This window comes from Pan troglodytes, chromosome 20, assembly GCF_028858775.2.
Source record: "Pan troglodytes isolate AG18354 chromosome 20, NHGRI_mPanTro3-v2.0_pri, whole genome shotgun sequence".
Lineage (NCBI taxonomy): Eukaryota > Metazoa > Chordata > Mammalia > Primates > Hominidae > Pan > Pan troglodytes.
In genome coordinates, this window is record NC_072418.2 from 42,681,024 (window position 1) to 42,695,369 (window position 14,346).

The following is a 14,346-nucleotide window of genomic DNA, read 5'->3' on the forward strand; positions in this document are numbered from 1 at the left end:
CCCGGCTTATTACCATTCTTTTATGGATCTTGTAATATTAAAACATGCATCTTATATACTGACTCTCCAATTAATTTCTCTTTGTTCTGATTAATGTGAACAAACAAAATAATTTGATTTGATTTTGCTGGTGGTGGTCCCCGTCATGATGCCATGATTCATGACCATCAACAAATGACTTAAGTGACTTATCGTTCTCTGCCCTATCAGAAGTAGCTATTCTGAGGCAGTAAGGTCTCATCCACAGAGCACAAGGCTGCATTTTAATTTTCCTGGTCCAAGCACCAAATTAATAAAACACAACAGCTAGTCTACTCGCTGCTTCCCACCAGCATCTCTGCAATCACTAAGTGTGCGGCTCCTTTAAGGCAGCTCCCAGGCTAGGCTGGAGACAGATTTATTGTTCTCACCCTCAGGCTGCCTGGAGAGTCACAAATATTTAACAAAGGAAGTTCCAGACTTAGGTGACAACATATATTATCACAGGAAGAAGTAGAAAGCATAGTAATTTGCTGTAATCCTACAGAAGCGGATATAATCTTGTTCTCTGGACTAAGAGTCACCTTACAGCAGAAGCTGAAAGGCCCTCTGATTTTCTAAGAATAGAAATTGCTCTAAGTAAAATGATGGTTTATTAGATCCAGAAGTGATATAAAAATGGTTCTAGGAAAATGAAGTGAACTAAAATAAGAAGCTACAAATAGAGGAAGGCAGAACAACTTGGTGATGATGTGAGGGGATACAAACAAAAATTTGAGAGGTAGTCCAGGTTTGCTGTTGCTCCCAAGACTGTGCCTGCGGTGGCTGCAGCATCTTTGTAATTCACTGCCAGTATTTCGGGATGACTTGAGGATGATTGCAACCATGTTGCAGACTAAACCATGAAGGCAGCTGGGATCAGGGGCTCCATATTGCTTAAAATCTTTACAGCAGAGGTGTGTGTGTGTGTGAGAGAGAGAGAGAGAGAAAGAGAATTTGAATCCAATTAATATATATATTTTGAGAGAGTCTGGCTCTGTCATCCAGGCTGGAGTACAGTGGCATGGTATCTTGGTTCACTGCAACCTCCACCATCCAGGTTCAAGTGATTCTCCTGGAGAATCCCGCCACTGCACTCCAGCCTGGGCGACACAGTGACATTCTGTCTAGAAAAAGAAAAAAAAAAGACATAGATTCTTGGCTGGGCGTGGTGGCTAACGCCTGTAATCTCAGCACTATGGGAGGCCAAGACAGGAGGACTGCTCGAGGCCAGGAATTCCAGACCAGGCCTGGGCAACATAGCAAGACCCTGTCTCTAAAAAAAGAAATTAGCCAGACATGGTAGTGTGTGGCTAGCTACTCAGGAGGCTGAGGCAGGAGGATCATTTGAGCCCAGGAGTTCAGGGCTACAATGAGCCATGATTGTGCCACTGCACTCCAGCTTGGATGACAGAGTAAGACTCTGTCTCAATAATAATTAGAAAAAAGAAGTAGATTTTTTTTCTCCATCCTTTGAATGAGAACTGGTTTATGACTTGTTTGACCCATAAGATGTGGTAGAAATGATGGTTCATCAGTTTCAAGACTAGTGCTCATGAGGAATTTCATACTTCTCATTCTCTCTCTAACTCTGTAACTCATCTCCACCATGAGGACAAGTCTGGATCAGCTTTCTGGAGGGTGGAAGACCATTCAGAGTGGAGGAATGTGGTCTCAGACAAGGCATTCAAGATCAGTCAGTCTGGCTGGGCTCAGTAGCTCACGCCTGTAAACCCAGCACTTTGAGAGGCCGAGGTGGGCAGATCACCTGAGGTCAGGAGTTTGAGACCAGCCTGGCCAACATGGTGAAACCTTGTCTCTCCTAAAAAATACAAAAATAAGTTCGGCTTGATGGTGCGTGTCTGTAGTCCCAGGAGGCTGAGGCAGGAGAATCGCTTGAACCCAGGAGGCAAAGGCTGCAGTGAGCCAAGATTGCACCACTGCACTCTGGCCTGGGCAACAAAGTAAGACTCTGCCTCAAAAAAAAAAAAACATCAGTCAGTCCCCAGCTGACCTACCAACTGACTCTTAGATGCATAGGCTCAATAAGTGCTTCTTGTTTTATGCCACAGTGTTTGATATGATTTGCTATGCAGTATCGTTGTGGCAATAGATAACTGTTAGCTAACGGTTGCAGAAATTGGTACCAGGAGCTGGGCACTGCCCTAACAAAATCCTCAAGCATGTGCCAGTGGCCTTGGCACTGCATAGTAGATGAAAGGTAGAAAATCACAAAGGAAACTGTTAGCAAAGCTGCAGAATAGTGAGAAAATTGTTATTGGAGGCAGAAAAACTGGTGACCTATGTTATGATGTAGTGAAACGATTCCTAAACTATCGCCCGAGGTTACTTAGAAGATGGAAAGTATTTCTGATGAACTGTTGTATTTGGATAAGGGAACCTCCAGACATAATGCTGGCTGCTCATGTGGCTGAGTATGATAATGCATACCAAGAGTGAGGTGAACTATAGGGGTTGACTGATTTTCTAGAAGAATTCAGGGGAAATACAGGGGGACTATGACTTGCTAGGATGGAAAAGAAAACTTTTTCTCACTTCCAGTCTCTCCACCCACAATTTTTTTTTTTTTTTTTAGACAGAGTCTCACTCACTCTGTTGCCCAGGCTGGTGTGCAGTGGGGCAATCGTGACTCATTGAAGCCTTGAACTCCCTGGGCTTAAGTGATCCTCCCGCCTCAGCCTCCCAAGTAGCTGGGACCACAGTCACGTGCCACCATGCACAGCTAATTTTTAAAACATGTTTTGTAGAGATGGGGTCTGGCTATATTGCCCAGGCTTATATTGAACTCCTGGGCTCAAGCCATCCTCCCGCCTTGGCCTCCCAAAGTGCTGGGATTATAGGCATGAGCCATCGTGCCTAGCCACAAAAGATTATCAAGGTGAAAAAAAGCCTGTGAATATGGATCAAATTAAAGGTGTGGCCTTCTGACCCTTTGTTATGACTGTTGAAAATACAAAGGTAGTGCTTGGTGAAAAGCCGACCAGTCAGACAAAAGGGTTTCTAGGAAGCTTTAAGGGCATGGTCCCTCAGAAACCAGATCTTTTTTTTTTTTTTTTTTTTTTAATTGATCATTCTTGGGTGTTTCTCGCAGAGGGGGATTTGGCAGGGTCATAGGACAATAGTGGAGGGAAGGTCAGCAGATAAACAAGTGAACAAAGGTCTCTGGTTTTCCTAGGCAGAGGACCCTGCGGCCTTCCGCAGAAACCAGATCTTAAAACAGGAAGAAGTTGGTCTAGAGAGAGAGGGTATTTCTTGAAAACAATAGTGATGTGGTTTCTGGAGGATGGAGTGAAGTATAAGCAGATAAATAGCAAGCTTACAAAGTTTGAAAGGGAATTGTATAGGCAGGACTGCCAGCATAGACTTTAAAATTTTTTATTATGTACTTTTTTTTTTTTTTTTTGAGACAGGTTCTCTCTCTGTCACCCAGGCTGGAGTGTAGTGGCACAATCTCAGCCTCGCTGCAGCCTCCGCTCTTCAGGCTCAAGTGATCCTCCCACCTCAGCCTCCTGAGTAACTGGGACTACAGGCATGTGCCACCATGCTCGGCTATTTTTTTGTATTTTTAATAGAGATGGAGTTTTACCATGTTGCCCAGGCTGGTCTTGAACTCCTGAGCTCAAGCAATCCACCTGCCTTGGCCTCCCAAAGTGCTGTGATTATAGGTGTAAGCCACTGTGCCTGGCCCATTTTTAAATTTTAATTCTTGGCTGGGTGCAGTGGCTCATGCCTATAATCCCAGCACTTTGGGAGGTTGAGGCAGGCAGATCACCTGAGGTCAGGAGTTCAAGACCAGCCTGGCCAACATGGTGAAACCCCGTCTTTACTAAAAGTACAAAAATTAGCCGGGTGTGGTGGCACGTATCTGTAATCCCAGCTACTCAGGAGGCTGAGACAGGAGAATCGCTTGAACCTGGGAGGCGGAGGTTGAGGTGAGTCAAGTTTGTATCATTGCACTCCAGCCTGGGCGACAGAGTGAGATTTTGCCTCAAAAAGAAAAAAAAATTAAATTCTTTTAGAGGCAGAGTCTTGCATTGTTGTTCAGACTGAACACGAATAATCAGATTGTTTGTTACCTTGCTATTGAGTTGTTTGAGTTCCTTATAAACTTTGGATATTAACCTATTATGAAATGTATGGTTTGCAAATCTTTTCTCCCATTCCATAGATTGTCTTTTCACACTATTGATTGATTCATTTGATGGGCAAAAACTTTTTAGTTTGATGTAATCTCACTTGTCTATTTTTGCTTTTGCTGCCTGTGCTTTTGGGGTTATATCCAAAAAAAAAAAAAAAGTTCAGATCAATGTCAATAGCTTTTATCCTAAGTTTTCTTCTAGTAGTTTTACAGGTTTAGGTCTTATATTTAATTGTTTAATCCATTGTGAATTGATTTTTGGATGTGGTATGAGATCAGGGTCCAATTTCATTCTTCTACGTGTGGACTTTCCATTTTCCCAGCACCATTTACTAAAGAGATTGTCCTTTCCCTATTGTGTGTTCTTGGCAACTTTGTCAAAGATCAGTGGACTCTAGATGTGTGCATTTATTTCTCTCTTCTGTTCCATGGGTCTCTGGGTCTGTTTTTATGGCAGTACCATGTTGTTTTGATTATTCTAGATCATACTGAAGACTCTGACTCTGAGTAGGATGGTATGACTGATGGAAGATGGTCGCAAATTCTTGGACAGTCTTCCCCTTGATGGGTGGAGTTTAGTCTCTCTCGTCTTGAATCTGGGCTGGCCTTAGGCAGTCACTTGTGATGAAGAAAATGCAGTGAAAGCAACGCTGTGTGACTTCAGAGACGAGGCCAAAAGCACTCTTGTAGCTCTGAGATAGGAGTTGGGACCTGACTCCATAGGCGGGGCTTGGACACTGGACCAGACTGAAGATTAGGTAAAACAGGGCCGGGCAAAAGCAGCTTTTAATCACACACACCCATCAGTGTACCATGTCAATTTACTGTTGCCATGGCAACACCCAGGCGTTACCACCCCTTTCCATAGCAATGACCCAATGATTACTACCCCTTCCCTAGAAATTTCTGCATAAACCGTCCCTTACTCTGCATGCAATTAAAAGTGAGTATAAATAGGACTGCAAACGGCCTGAGCAGCTACTCTCTAGCCCTGCCTTGCAGGAGCAGTCACCGAGCTGTAACATCGCCTCTTCAATAAAGCTGTTTTCTTCTATCTCTGGCTTGCCCTTGAATTCTTTCCTGGGCAAAGCCAAGAACCCAGCGGGCTAAGCACCACTTTGGGGCTCCTGGCCCTGCATCAGCTTCTGCCTTGCTCTCTTCTGCCTTGCCTGCTCTTCAGACCTTCTCTCTTGGGTTGCTTCGTCTAGGAACCCGGCCCTGTGAAAAGCCCAAGCCACAGGGAAGGCCACATCATGCGCTCTTACTTTTCTTCCACCTTATTGGCCACTCTCACCATCATTGCTGCATTTATTCCAGCACTACTCTGTGTCAAAAAGCTTTACACACATAAGGTCATCTAATCTTCATCTAATGATCTCTGTTCCACCTATAATCCCTTCTTATATACTTTGTATTGATTTTGCAGAACATGGAAGCATATCTCTAATGGACTTCAAGCTCTAAAGGACATGAAATTGTCTCCATCCTTCTTCTCTTCCCCTTGCTTGGTAGCAGTTGAAGGACACCCAGGATCTCAGCTCAGGGGAAAACAGAAGGTCATATTGGAGTCTGAGAACCCTTAGTATAAACTCTCTAACTCCTGGAAACACTGTTAAGAATTATTGAAAGCTTGGAAATAAGGCTGGTCTGGTACTCCTGACTTCAGGTGATTCGCCTGCCTTGGCCTCCCAAAGTGCTAGGATTACAGGCGCGAACCACTGCGCCTCCCTGGAATTTGACCGTTTATGCTAAGGCATGTTGAGGCAGATTTTAGCCTCAGGTCTTCCAGGCCAATGGACCCCTCGCTTCTAAAAGCGTTCCAGCGTTGGGTTCTGATCATGTCCCAGTTTTTTTTTTTTTTTTTTTTTAATAGAGACAGGGTCTTGCTATGTTGTTCAGGCTGGTCTCAAACTCCTGGCTCAAGCGATCTCCCGCCTCAGCCTCTCAAAGTGCTGAGATTACTGGTATGAGCCACTGTACTCAGTTTATGTCCCAGTCTTATTGGTTCCTGGGGGAGGAAATTGTTGTTTCCAGGTGTAGTTAGAGGTCAAAACGTTTTCTATTTTGCATGCTCAGGTTATATGACTTGCAATTTTGGTTCTGTTATACCTACAAGGTAACTTGATTATTATTATTATTTTTTGAGATGGAGCTTCACTCTTGTTGCCCAGGCTGGAGTGCAGTGGTGCGATCTCGGCTCACTGCAACCTCCACCTCCTGGGTTCCAGTGATTCTCCTGCCTCAGCCTCCCGAGTAGCTGGGATTACAGGCATGCGCCACCATGCCCAACTAATTTTGTATTTTTAGTAGAGTCAGGGGGTTTCTCCACATTGGTCAGGCTGGTCTTGAACTCCCAAACTCAGGTGATCTGCCCGCCGCAGCCTCCCAAAGTGCTGGGATTACAGGCGTGAGCCACTGTGCTCGGCCGACATTTTGTTATCAACAGAATAGGCCCAGTTTGGGCTGTTCCCACAGCTACAGCATCCTTTATTCAGTTTATATATCCTCAATTTCTCAAATTTTCTTTGAGCCAGTTTTACCATCTTGCCAGCTCCCTGATAAATGAGTTAAATAAGTCTCTGAACCATGGGTCGCATTGTATTTACATGAGAATTTTTTTTAATTTTTAATTTTTTTTTTGAGACAGAGTCTCACTCTGTCACCCAGACTGGAGTACAGTGGCATGATCTCAGCTCACTGCAACCTCTGCCTCCTGGGTTCAAGTGATTCTCCTGCCTCAGCCTCCCCAGTAGCTCATGGCTCAACCTCCTAAATAGCTGGGATTACAGGGATGTGCCAACACCCCTGGCTAATTTGTGTATTTTTAGTAGAGATGGGGGTTTCACCATGTTGGCCAGGCTGGTCTCGAACTCCTGACCTCAAGTGATCCACCTGCCTCAGCCTCCCAAAGCGCTGGGAGTATAGGTGTGAGCCACTGTGCCTGGCCAGCCTTATACATGCTAAAGAACATTACCTGCTTATTTGAAGATAAAATCAACTTAGGCCAATTCATCATTTTTTTTTCTTTTTTGACCCTGAGTCTCGCTCTGTCACTCAGGCTGTAGTGCAGTGGCACTATCTTGGCTCACTACAGCCTCTGCCTCTCAGGTTCAAGTGATTCTCTTGCCTCAGCCTCCTGAGTAGCTAGGATTACAGGCCCCAGCCACCTTGCCCGGCTAATTTTTGTATTTTCAGTAGAGACGGGGTTTCGCCATGTTGGCCAGGCTGGTCTTAAACTCCTGACCTCAGGTGATCCGCCTGCCTTGGTCTCTCAAAAGTGCTGGGATTACAGGCATGTGCCACTGCGTCTGGCTCATCTTTTCTTTTAGTGAAAGAAATAAAATGCAAGAACAGAACTTATCCTAAAGTTAAATCATCCTAGTTCACAAAAGGAGCCTGAAAATGATAGAAGCATAAGGTATAGGAGACGTCCTTTCCCCTAAGTCACTGCTGCAAACAGATCCTGGAAATAAATATTTGCACATAAACCTCTAAGTAGAGGCCATGATCAGAACCCAACACTGGAACTCTTTTAGAAGCGATGGGTCCATTGGCCTGGAAGACCTTTCCCTGCAGTTTGAAGAGGAATAAATACCACCTCAAATAATGTGATTTGAAAAGGTGTTAAACGGGCAGGGCGCAGGGGCTCATGCCTGTAATTCTGGCACTTTGGGATGCTGAGGCAGGAGACTCTTTGAAGCCAGGAATTTGAGACCCACCTGGGCTACACAGCCAGACTCTGTTTCTACAAAAAAACACAAAAATTAGCCAGGCATGGTGGTGCACACCTGTGTGGTCTCAGCTACTACATAAGGATGACAAATAAAAGGAATAAGTTGGCTGGGTACGGTGGCTCACACCTGTAATTCCAGCACTTTGAGAGGCTGAGGTGGCAGATTGCTTGAACCCTGGAGTCTGAGACTGGCTTGGGCAAGATAGCAAGACCTTGTCCCTATTATTTAAAAAAATAAATAAAAAAGAAAAGAATTACCTATGGTAAGTGTTTTTTTTTTTTTTTTTTTTTAGTTAGAAAGGCAGCCAACTTCCAGAAGAAAAATAATAAAATAAAATAAAATAAAATAAAATAAAATAAAAGCCAATTAAATCCCTTGTAGGGGCCAAGGGCTTTGGTCCTCTCAAGGTTGCTGACAAATCAATTTGCAAAGGGCAGATTAATTGGAAAAAAGGCATACACATTTATTTAACATGTATACACAAGCACTTTCAGATTGAAGACTCAAAGATACAGGAAAAATGGTTCATTTTTACGCTTAGGTTTGAAACCACTTTTGCATGAATGATAACAGTGAGAAAATTATGACAGTAGAAGAGATCTGATCTAACCAATGCCCATCTTGCGATTGTTTTTCTTTTGGTTTTGTTTTCGAGATGATGTCTTGCTGTCTCCTGGTCTGGAGTGCAAAGGCACAACCATGGCTCACTGCAGCCTCGATCTGGCGACACTCCCACCTGAGCCTACCAAGTAGCCAGGACTACAAGTGGGTGCCACCATGCCCGGCTAATTAATTTTTTTTTTTTTAGTAGAGATAATCTTGATATGTTTCCCAGGATGTTTTTGAACTCTTGGCCTTTGGCAATCCTCCCCCAGTCTGCAGTCTGCCTGCTTTGGCCTTTAAGGTGCTAGAATTACAAGTGTGAGCCACTGTGCTCGGCCTCCTCTCCTTTTTTGTGGCTATCTTGACACTGAGTTTTTGAATAGTCCAGGCCAGTTGTTTTGTATAACATCCCATACTTCTGGGATTGTCTGATTGTTTTTTCTTTTTTTTTTTTTGAGATGGAGTTTTGCTCTTGTTGCCCAAGCTGGAGTGCAATGGCATGATCTCGCTCATTGCAACCTCCACCTCCCAGCTTCAAGCGATTCTCCTGCCTCAGCCTCCCGAGTAGCTGGGATTACAGGCATGCACCACCATGCCTAGCTAATTTTTTGTATTTTTAGTAGAGACGGGGTTTCTCCATGTTGGTCAGGCTGGTCTCAAACTGGCGACCTCAGGTGATCCGCCCGCTTCAGCCTTCCAAAGTGTTGGGATTACAGGCGTAAGCCACGGCGCCTGGCGTCTGATTGCTTCCTTATGATTAAACTGTCCTTTCCCCTAAGTCACTGCTGCGAACAATTTCTGGAAATAAACATTTGCACATAAACCTCTAAGTAGAGGCCAGGACTCAGCCAGATGCAGTGGCTCGCGCCTGTAATCCCAGCAGTTTGGGAGGCCAAGGCAGGTGGATCACTTGAAGTCAGGAGTTTGAGATCAGTCTGGCCAACATGGTGAAACCCTATCTCTATTAAAAGTAGAAAAAAAAAATTAGCTGGGCGTGGTGGCACATGCCTGTAATCCCAACTACTCCGGAGGCTGAGGCAGGAGAATTGCTTGAACCCGGGAGGTGGGGGTTGCAGTGAGCCAAGACCGGGCCACTGCACTCCAGCCTGGGTGGCAGAGTGAGATTCCACCTGTCAAAAAAAAAAAAAAAAAAAAAAAAAGAGGCCAGGACTCAGAGCATCCTGGTAACGGTTGTGCAGAATCCACACTCCAGCTGGGAACACTGGGGAAAGTGGAGCCCACCGTTTTCTCTCTCCTTACTGTCGGGTCACGCTTCTGCCCACTAGAGGGCAGCCAAGTCAAAATCTTGATAGAAACAAGTTCTAAAGACTTACCCAGATTTGCTATCTCTTCTGAGATAGTGGTTTTTTTTTGTTCTTTTTTTTTTGAAATAAGGCCTGGCTCTGTCGCTCAGGCTGGAGTGCAGTGGCACGATCTCGGCTCACGGCAACCTTTGCCTCCTGGGCTCAAGCTATCCCCCTGCCTCAGCCTCACGAATAGCTAGGATTACAAATGCATGCCACCATGCCTGGCTAATTTTTGTAGAGACGGGGTTTCGCCATGTTGTCCAGGCTGGTCTTGAACTCCTGGGCTCAAGAGATCCACCTGCCTTGGCCCCCGAAAGTGTTGGGATTACAGGCGTGAGCCATCAGGGGCGGCCTTCTGAGATTGTTAATGTGAAAAATTCTATCGAAGTTGTCTATCAAAGTTGTCATGCACCATTTGTCTCTTATGAGTGTTCTTTTTTTTTGAGATGGAGTCTTGCTTTGTCGCCCAGGCTGGAGTGCAATGGTGCGATCTCGGCTCACTACAACCTCTGCCTCCCAGGTTCAAGCGATTTTCCTGCCTCAGCCTCCCAAGTAGCTGGGATTACAGGTGCTCGCCACCATGCTGGCTAATTTTTGTATTTTCAGTAGAGGTGGGTTTCACTATCTTGGTCAAGCTGGTCTCGAACTCCTGACCTCAGGTGATCCGCCCACCTTTGGCCTCCCAAAGTGCTGGGATTACAGGTGTGAGCCACCATGCCTGGCCCATATTTGGCAATTTTATCTCTTAAATTTGGGTTGTTGATCCATTTTGAGTTAATTTCTGTATATAGTATAAGGTGAGGGTCCAGATTCATTCTTTTACATGTGGATATTCAGTACAAAAAACCTCCATGACAGGTTTACGTGTATAACAAGCCTGCACATCCTGCACATGTACTCCTGAACTTAAAATAAAAGTTAAAAACAAACAAACAAAACACCCCACAAAAACCAAAAACCATTTATTCAGGAGACAATTTGTTCCCACATTGAATGATCTTGGCACCCTTGTGGAAATCAACTTACGATGGATGTTTAGATTTATTTTGACTCTCAATTCTGTTCCATTGGTCTATAGGCTTATCTTTAAGCCGGTATGAATGCATTTTGATTACTGTAGTTTTTTAAAGCAAGTTATGATATTAGGAAGCTGAGTTATCCAACTATCAGAGCATTCACTTTGTAATCTGGCATTTGTTAAGACCATGCCACCAGTTTCCTTTGCAGTTATGCCATGTTTTTAGAAATTAGATCCTACATATGGGTTTCAGCACTCAGCACTCTCTTCCCTGTGCTTGCAGGATGTGAGGGTTTCTTTAAATGCTATCATCAGGAACATCTAGTGTTCAAAGTGTGCCTTTAATTGGTAGTTGGTGAGCATGAATAAGTCCCTCTCCTTTTTTCATTCATTCATTCATTCTTTTTTTTTTTTTTTTAGATGGATTCTCGCTCTGTTGCCCAGGCTGGATTAAGTGGTGTGACCTTGGCTCACTGCAACCTCCACCTCCTCCTGAGTTCAAGCGATTCTCCTGCTTCAGCCTCTTGAGTAGCTGGGACTACGGGCACCTGCCACCATACCTGGGTAATTTCTGTATTATTATTATTATTTTTTTGAGACACAGTCTCACTCTGTCACTCAGGCTGGAGTGCAGTGGTGTGATCTTGGCTCACTGCAACCTCTGCCTCCTGGGTTCATGCCATTCTCCTCCCTCAGCCTCCCAAGTAGCTGGGACTACAAGCACCTGCCACCACACCCAGCTAATTTTTTGTATTTTTAATAGAGACAGGGTTTCACTGTGTTAGCCAGGATGGTCTTGATCTCCTGACCTCGTGATCCGCCCACCTCGGCCTCCCAAAGTGCTGGGATTACAGGCATGAGCCACTGCGCCCAGCCAATTTCTGTATTTTTAGTAGAAATAGGGTTTTGCCATGTTGATCAGGCTGGTCTTGAACTCCTGACCTCATGATCCACCAGCCTCAGCCTGGGATTACAGGCGTGAGCCACTGAGCCCAGCTCTTTCTTTCTTTTTGTAAAAATAATTCCAATGCAGTTAAAACCAAACCAAATACTTCCAGAATCCTATGATTCCCATTGTACCCCTACCATTCTAGTGCCACAGCTTCTGGAGTCCAGTGCTTCACCTTCTCTCAGCACTTCCTGCCAAGAACACACAGGTGACTATGCTTAGTCATTGTGAACTCGTAATTGTAATACTAAGCAATACTTAGTAATTGTGATACTTAGTATGCCATGGGTAATCACTACTTCACTTACCAGCAATGGATCTTTACAGTGATCTGCCCAATAAGAGATTTAGGTTCCCAGTATGAGGGTCCAGCTGCTTTCTATGACTTTTTTTGGCATAAGCTTGGTTTTCACCCTCCCCCGACCAAATACAAAATGTTTCTTAGTACTCTCTGCCCAGAAGATGAAAGGAAGTATTTATCCATCTGCCCCCATCCCCAGTTGTTAAAAAGTCATCCTATTGACATTAAGTCTCCCACAACTTTGGTTTGCAAATGCATGGGTGCTGAGAGGATTTCTGCAAAAGTCCTATTCTACCATCTCAAAGAAGCCCAGTGCTGGAAAGAGGAAGGTACTGGAAAGATAGATACTAAGGAGAGGCACTGTCAGTGTGTACCTGCATGAAGCTAGTGAACAACTGTTTGGACCTGGTCACCTTAGCAATGGCTGGATGAAGAGGTGGGGCTGAGAGGATAACACGTGGTGCAAGAAACGCCTGATATACTGACCTCCTTTCAATTCCTCATACCACCAAGCTCATTTTCATTTTTGGAGCCTTATATATGACAAATTCAAAAAGCATCAAAAAATGTCATAACAAGGCAGGGAGAATATTCTAGATTAAAAGAGACCAAAGAAGTATAGCACCAAAGTGCATGAAACCTGATTGGATAATGGATTTTAAGACAGCTATAAAGGACATGCTTTTGTACAATTGGGGAAATTAAAATAGTATCGTAAATTAGAAGTTGATTCTTAGGTGGTGGCAGAGTAGAACTTCTATCAGTCTTGTGGATCTGAAGATACAAAAATTATAGGTTGTTGTCTGCCAAGTGGGAGAGAGAGTTAGGCTTTTAGTTGGAACCCTGAAAGAGATACACCCTAGAGCAGGGGTCCCCAACCCTCAAGCCATAGAGCAGTAACAATCCGTGGCCTGTTGGGAAAGAAGCCACAAAGCAGGAGGTGAGCAGTGGGTAAGCATTACTGCGTGAGTGGCCTCCTGTCAGATAAGCCCCAGTATTAGATTCTCATAGGAGCACGAATTAGAATTTTACAACCAGAATTCCACATTGTGGGTGCCACAGTGTATAGTTTTATCACAAATAGTAGCATAACTATAACAATTTTCACAAGAGTGGGATAGTAAAAACATTTGTTTAAAACTTTACTTGTCAAGATATAACATTTCCCTTTGGGGATTTACGGAGTTCCAAGTGCAATTTCATTTATTATTAAAATTTTCTGCAATTATACATTAAAAAGAAGTTTTAATATTTGGTGGCAAATTTTGAGAGGAAAGGGCAGAAATGACAACAAGTATATGTTGAGGTAAATGTGGGACTGAGTAAGATGGGTAGCCCTTACTCAGTCACTTAATTTTTGTGATTTTTAGCTTAACATTTTCTGCTTTTCCACATTGATATTCTGGATGTTTCTCTGGACTGTTAGGGGTTGCTCCCTCAGCTTTTTAAGCTTTGACTTTAGTGTGATGTATTCAGGAGTTGATTCCTGTAAATTTTACTACTGAGAGGGTTGAAAGAAGAACAGTGGAGGGCCCTTCCCAGCTTGGCTTAGGGAAGGAGAGAGATGAGAGTTTTCACTAATACTAAATTTCCTGGGTTAAATAAAGATGGTTTTAGTTCCTGGACTTGGGCTTTCACTAGTTGTGTTAATGCCCTGAGACTTCCTTGCCTCTGTCGTAGCTGGCTGACCAGTTAATTTATTCCTTTGCTTACCTTATTTATTTTCTTTTGATGTTCCCTACAATGCATCCTGCTATTTCTTGTGGAAGAAAAACTGAAGATAATAACCTATTAATTTCCTGGTGATATTTTATGGGAGATTCATTAGTGGTAAGAAAATGCCTTTCCTTTTAAATAGCAGCATGAGCATGGACAATTAGGAAAGCATACTTGGAGTTAGTAGAAATGTTAGCTATCTTTCTCTGGCTTAATTTAAGTGCTCTTGTAAGAGCTATTAGCTCAGCTAATTGAGCGCTTGTGTTTGGGGCAGTGACTACTGCTTATCCTGCCTTATGTACTTCTTGCTTTACTGGCTGTTTACTAGCTAAGAGCTCCCCTTAGAGGTCAGTGATCCTGCCACATTATGTGGGCTGTAAACAGTTGAATTATTTCCTAGGGTTAACTTGGAGGCTTTTTTGACTAGTAGAGCTATTATGACAATGACTTGGAAGCATGTGTAAATAGGCCTTTCTAACTACAGCTAAGGTTGAAAAAAATATTGGATTAGAGTTTTTCCCGAGATGCCCTTTACAGTTGT